Below are 6,463 nucleotides of genomic sequence, written 5' to 3'. Positions count from 1 at the left end.
TGAGTGGCAGACAGATCACTGGCCCTTGAGCCAGGAGCACCCAGGTCCAAATCTGGCCTCAGACACCCAATAATCACCCAGCTGTGCAGTCCCAGGCAGGTCACCCAGTCCCATTTGCCCTGCAACACCCCCTCCCCAGAAAATAATATTAATAAAAAATGTGCTTCAGTCTGTATTCCAACACCACCAGCTCTGTCATGGGTGGATCACATTCTTTAGGATAAGTCTATCACAAAAGTTACTTCCATATTTTCCCACCGTTGCCATTGCTGATCACAACTCCCTGCATTCATACTTCTCTACTACCATGCACTATATTTTCTCTCTCCTTTCACTCTGTCTCTGCTGTAGGGTATTTGAGTGGCACAGCAGACACATCCCTGGCCCTGGGGTCAAGAGACCCCGAGCTCACATACTACCCCTTCCCCAGCATCCACCCTGCCCTATGGTCCCGGACAGGCCATCCAATCCCAGCCCCTTGGAAGAAGTAAAAAAGAAAATGTGTTATATCTGACTACTCTCCCCCCATCACTCACATCCCCCCCTTCCCCCTGTCCCCCTTCTCTCCTTCTTTCTACAGATGTCTATACCCCATTGAGTATATATGCTGTTTCCTCTCCTAGCCACCTCTGATGAGAGCAAAGATTCCCTCATTCCCCCTTGTCTTCCCCCCTTCCATATCATTGCAATAGCTCATTGTAATAAAGAAAAATATTATTATATGAAATATCTTAGCCTATTTCTCCTCTCCTTTTTCTTTCTCCCATTACATTTCCCTTTTATCTATTGACTCCATTTTTATACCACAATATATTTTCTTTTTTTTCTTTTTTCTTTTTTTCTTTTGCAAGGCAAACGGAGTTAAGTGGCTTGCCCAAGGCCACACAGCTAGGTAATTATTAAGTGTCTGAGACCGGATTTGAACCCGGGTACTCCTGACTCCAAGGCCGGTGCTTTATCCACTAGGCCACCTAGCTGCCCCCACAATATATTTTCAAATTCAGTTTTCTCCTGTGCTTCATCTATAAAAGCTCCTTCTACCTGCTCTATTAAATGAGAAGGTTCATATGAGTATTATCAGCATCATTTTTCTATATAGGAATACATGTAGTTCATCATCATTAAGTCCCTCACATTTTCCTCTTCTCCTCCACTCTCTATGCTTCACCTGAGTCCTGTATTTGAAGATCAAACCTTTTTTTCAGCTCTGGCCATTCCAACAGGAACATTTGAAATTCCCCCGGTTCCTTGAAAGTCCACCTTTTTTCCCTGGAAAAGGATGTTCAGTTTTGCTAGGTAGTTGATTCTCGGTTGCATTCTAAGCTCTTTTGCCTTCTGGAATATTATATTCCAAGCCCTATAAGCTTTTAATGTATTTGCTGCTAAGTCCTGTGATCCTGGCTGCAGCTCCATGATATTTGAATTGTGTCCTTCTGGCTGCTTGTAATATTTTCTCTTTGACTTGGGAGTTCTGGAACTTGGCTATACTATTCCTGGGGTTGTTTTGTTTTTTTTGGATCTCTTTCTCGGGGAGATCAGGGGATTCTCTCCATTTCTATTTTGCCCTCTGCTTCTAGGAGGATATCAGGGAAATTTTCCTGTAATAATTCTTTGAAAATGATGTCAAGGCTCTTTTCCTGGTCATGACTTTCAGTTATTCCAATAATTTTTAAATTATCTTTTCTAAATCTGTTTTTATATTAGTTGTTTTTTCAATGAAATGTTTCACATTTTCTTCTAATTTTTCATTCTTTTGGTTTTGAAGTATTGAGTCTTGATTTCTTGTAAAATCTCCCTGAGTTCTATTCTTTGTCTGAAGGATTTGTTTTCCTCAGAGAGCTTTCTTATGTCCTTTTCCATCTGGCCAATTCTGCTTTTTAAAGCATTCTTCTCCTCAATAACTTTTTGAACTGTTTTGTCCATTTGACCTAAGCTGGTTTTTAGCATGCTATTTTCTTCAGCATTTTTTTGGATCTCCTTGACTAAGCTGCTGACATCATTTTCATGTTTTCCCGGTATCTCTCTCATTTCTTTTCCCAATTTTTCCTCTATCTCCCTCACTTGATTTTCAAAGTCTTTTTTGAGCTCTGTCATAGCCTGAGCCCGATTTTTGTTTTTTCTTGGAGTCTTTAGATGTAGGAGCTTGTGCTTCCTTATCTTCAGATGGACTGTTTTGATCCATCTTGGGATCACAGGCAAAGTTTTTCTCAATGGTGTGACTCTTTTTTCTCTGCTTACTCATTTTCCCAGCCTGAGCCTGGTTTTGGGGTGCTTCCTGAGCTTTTGGGACACCCCCACAAGGATCTCAGTGTGTGAGGCTCTGTTCTCCCTCCCGGTCTGTGAATGACTATAAGCGCCCCCCTCTGCCACGGGGCCAAGGTGGGGGGGCCCTGCTGTTCTATGGGGGGCCTAGACTGCGATCAGGATCTGAATGTGGTCAGAACCCCAGCAACCTGTTCCAGGGACAGAGGACAGAGCTTGGCAGTGTCTCTCTGCACCTTCCCTAGGCTCAGTGTGCTCATGCCCGGGGGCTCCTGCTTACTGGTTTCTGTTTTCTGTTCCTGCTTCTAGGCTGCTGCAGCCAAGCTGCTGCTGTGTACCCTGAGGGCTGGGCTTCAAGTGCTCGCTCTGGAAGAGGTCCCCCCCTGCTGTTCCCCCAAGCTGTGCCTGGTGCTCCCCGGAGTGTAAATCATGAAACTGCCCCCACTGCTGTGAGCCACAGCTCACAGCACCCTGGGGCCTCCTCTGGAAGGCTGAAGTTCCTTTGCTCTGGCGGGCCACCCCTCTGGTGGGCCACTCCTCCAACCCCACGGAGCCAAGCCTTTCAGCTCTTTTCCAGGTTGCCTTGGGTTGGTGGATTGCCTCACTGGATCCCTCTGTGGGTTCTGTCTCTTGAAAATGTAGTTAGAGTCCTTAGATTATAAGTTTTTCTCCAGAGCAACTAAGAGATGATCCTCTCCTGTTGCCATCTTGGCTGTGCCTGAAACAGGTACTTATTAAGCACCTACTATTTGCCAGACATTATGCTAAGCACTTTACAAATATGATCTCATTTGGACTCTGGAGAGATAGGGTTCTGTTATCCACATTTTATGGATGAGGAAACTGAGGCAAATAGAGGTTAAGTGATTTGCCCAGAGTTCCACAGCTACTAAGTGTCTGATGTCAGATCAGACTTAGATATGACTCAGTATCTTCCTGACCCTAAGCCTAGTAATCTATTGACTGTGCCATCAGTATATGTTATATAAAAAAATTAAAGGCAGCTGGGTGCATAGAGCCATAGAGCTCTCTAGAGAATAGAGCCTGGAGTCAGGAATCTGAATTCAAATCAGATCTCAAATGTTCACTAGCTGTTGGACCTGGGTAAGTCACTTAACCTCTGTTGGCCTTAGTCCTCTGGAGAAGGAAATGACAAACCAATCTAGTATCTTTGTCAAGAAAATCCCATAAGGAATTGGATAAGACTGAACAAAAAAATGTACAAGATACTTTGGGGTTGGGGTGCACATGGGAAGAAGATAATTCCTACCTTGATAGGGCTTTTTGGTCATTAGATGAGGTTTCTATTAAATATGTACATAATACATGTAATATAAAAATACATATGTACATAAAACATAATATATGATATATACATAATGTATAATAAACAAATATATAAATATAATATATAAATTTTCATATGATGAGTACTAATGTTGTCTATAGACCAACTGGGAATAGATCTAAATGGTCACTCTGTAGATAGTATTCTTTGGTCCTGCTCTTGATTTGAACCCCCATCATAGAAACAAACAGGAAATCTCTGAAGTTAAATCCACTCAACTTGAGATATCCAGTTTGTTACAGTTTAAAAGAAATCTAAACAAACAATAATTCAGATTCAGTAAAAATATTAACTGAATAGAAATAGAAATGAGAAATATGGTCAGTATCCCATTTTGCAAATGAGTGGCTCACTGACTCCTTTCTCCCAATAGAGTCTGGGAAGAAAACATCCTCTTTCTGTATTCTTTCTCAAAAACTGAAGAAAACAGGGTCCAGACTCAGCAGCCCTGTGCACCTGGGCTTGGAAGTCTCAGGTGTCATTGTGTTCTGGATGTAGATATTACTCCCTCCCTGGGATGCCCGCAGATGTTAGCAGTATGGGCTTGCCCACATCCTGAGAACTCAGCTGCCAGTCTGGGGCTCCACTCCTGTCTGACTCATGTCCCTTTGCTATTTCTCTCTTATGTTCAGTTCTCCCTTCCTGCTTCCCACCATCTCTGTCACTGTTCCAAACAATCTTAGGAATTCAATGTCTTGGTCCCTCTCCTACCTAGAGAAGGTTGGGCTTGCTTCTCAGGCCACTGGGAAATACAGACTTCTCACGATCCAACTTTTGTTACGATAATGAAATCTGACATTTATATAGCACTTTCAATTTCGTAAAGCATTTACCTTACAGTTGTTGAGCTACAACTGCAGCTGGAAGGGACCTCAAGGTCATCCAGCTGAGTCAGTAAGTCATTAATTATTTATTAAGCACTTACTTTGGGTTAGGCTAGCTAGGGGCTTCAGTGAACAGAGGTTGGCCTGGATCCTCTTCCTGAATTCAAATCTGGCCTCTGACATGGCCTAGCTGTGAGACCCTGGACAAGTCACTTAACTTGTTTCCCTCAGTTTCTTCATATATAAAATAAACAGGAGGAAATGGCAAACCACTCCAGTGTCTTTGCCAATAAAACCTCAAATGGGGTCATGAAGAGTTGGACATGACCGAAAAACAACAAAACAGCAAAAATGTGCAGGTTCTATCCTAAGTCCTGGGAATACAAAAAAAAAAGGCAAAAGACATTCCCTTCTTGAGCTCACAGCCTAATGGGGAAGACAACATACAAGCAACTAAGTATCAAAAAGACATATATACATACAGATATATATATAATATATATAAATATATATTATATATATATATATGGGATAGTGAAGTGAAAGAACTAGCATTAAGGGGATCTAGAAAGGCTTCTTGTAGATGGTGGAATTATGTCTGGAGCTTGAAGGAAGCCATTGTAGAGGGAGATAAAGTGAGGTCACAAAAGTACAGTCATCAGAAATAGGATTTGAATTCAGTGCTCTTTTCACTCACCCACACCACCCCCCAATTATCTCATTTGATTCTCATGTATTCAATTGATCTGGGAAGTGACACTTTGAATTCAATAATACTGATTCCATTGCTTCATTCTGAAGGTGACAAAACTGAGACTTTGAGAGCTTTAGGGAATTTCCCATAGTTGCATGGCTTGTACATGACACTTGGGACTTGAACATAGTCCTCTGACTTCAGATCTAGCTCTTTTTTTACTATGCAAAAGTTGTGCTATAAGAGTTCAGGAAGGGTAATTTGGGAGGATTATAGAAGTTTCCTTGTTGGAGATGCCATTTTACTTGGGTGCATAGAAATATAATAGCTGGTAGTCACAGGATAAAGGGCATCCTAGGCCATATGCTATAATTTTAAAACATTATATATATAAAAATTAATAAATTTGGAAAAAAATTAAATTTTGATAACTGTTGTTATTTCCTGGTATCCTTGCCTCTTCCCTTCCAGAGATCTATCCCTATTACAAATAATATTTTTAGGAAAAAGGAAAAGAAAAAATCAAGACCTATCAGTTTATTGAAAAAAGTGTGAAAATATATGCATTTTTCCATATCTTTGGACTTCTTGCTTCTGAAAAGAAATGGGTTTGGGGTGGTTTTTCAAATCCTTCTTCTGAGCTATGCATATTCTTTGTAATTTTACAACATCCATTTTTTTATATTTGTTGTTTTTTCATTTATGTTGTGTATATCTTTTTCCTCATGTTGCTTACTTTACCCTCTATCACATGTAAGTCTTTTCATAATTTTGTATTTTCATCATATTCATAATTTCCAACAACTCAATAATATTGTGGTATGTTCATTAATCCCAATTTGTTTAGCCATTCCCCATAATAATTCTGTCATTTGAAATAAATACCACTTTTAAAAAAATCATATCACACTAAAGTGAAAATGTACTATTTATCACTATTTGGACCCCAAGGTTGTAAATTCTAGTTTTCTCAGGGAATTTGATGGTTATTATTTGTGACAAGAGAAAATCACAGTTCCCAGAGCTCAAAAAAGGCATATAACTTTCTTTTATCCTTTGTCAGCTGCTAAGTAACCTGGAAATTGGGTAGGGGTATAAGAGTAGAAAAAAGATGCCAGAAATTGAGAACTTAGCTGTAATTTGGATTTTGAGAAATATATCCAAAGGATGATCTGGGTTGTAGAGACAAGTGGAGCAACTAAAGAAATGGACAGGACAAAATGGATAACCAAATGATTCAGTCCCTTAAGCCAAGAGACTCCAATGTCTGAAACCTGGGCTCTCTTAGATGAACTTCTACCTTATCTTGCCCAGAATTGGGCCACCAGGTCACTT

Source organism: Macrotis lagotis, chromosome 3 (genome assembly GCF_037893015.1).
Source record: "Macrotis lagotis isolate mMagLag1 chromosome 3, bilby.v1.9.chrom.fasta, whole genome shotgun sequence".
Lineage (NCBI taxonomy): Eukaryota > Metazoa > Chordata > Mammalia > Peramelemorphia > Peramelidae > Macrotis > Macrotis lagotis.
The sequence above is the reverse complement of the archived record's forward strand: the minus strand, read 5'-3'. Positions refer to the sequence as shown.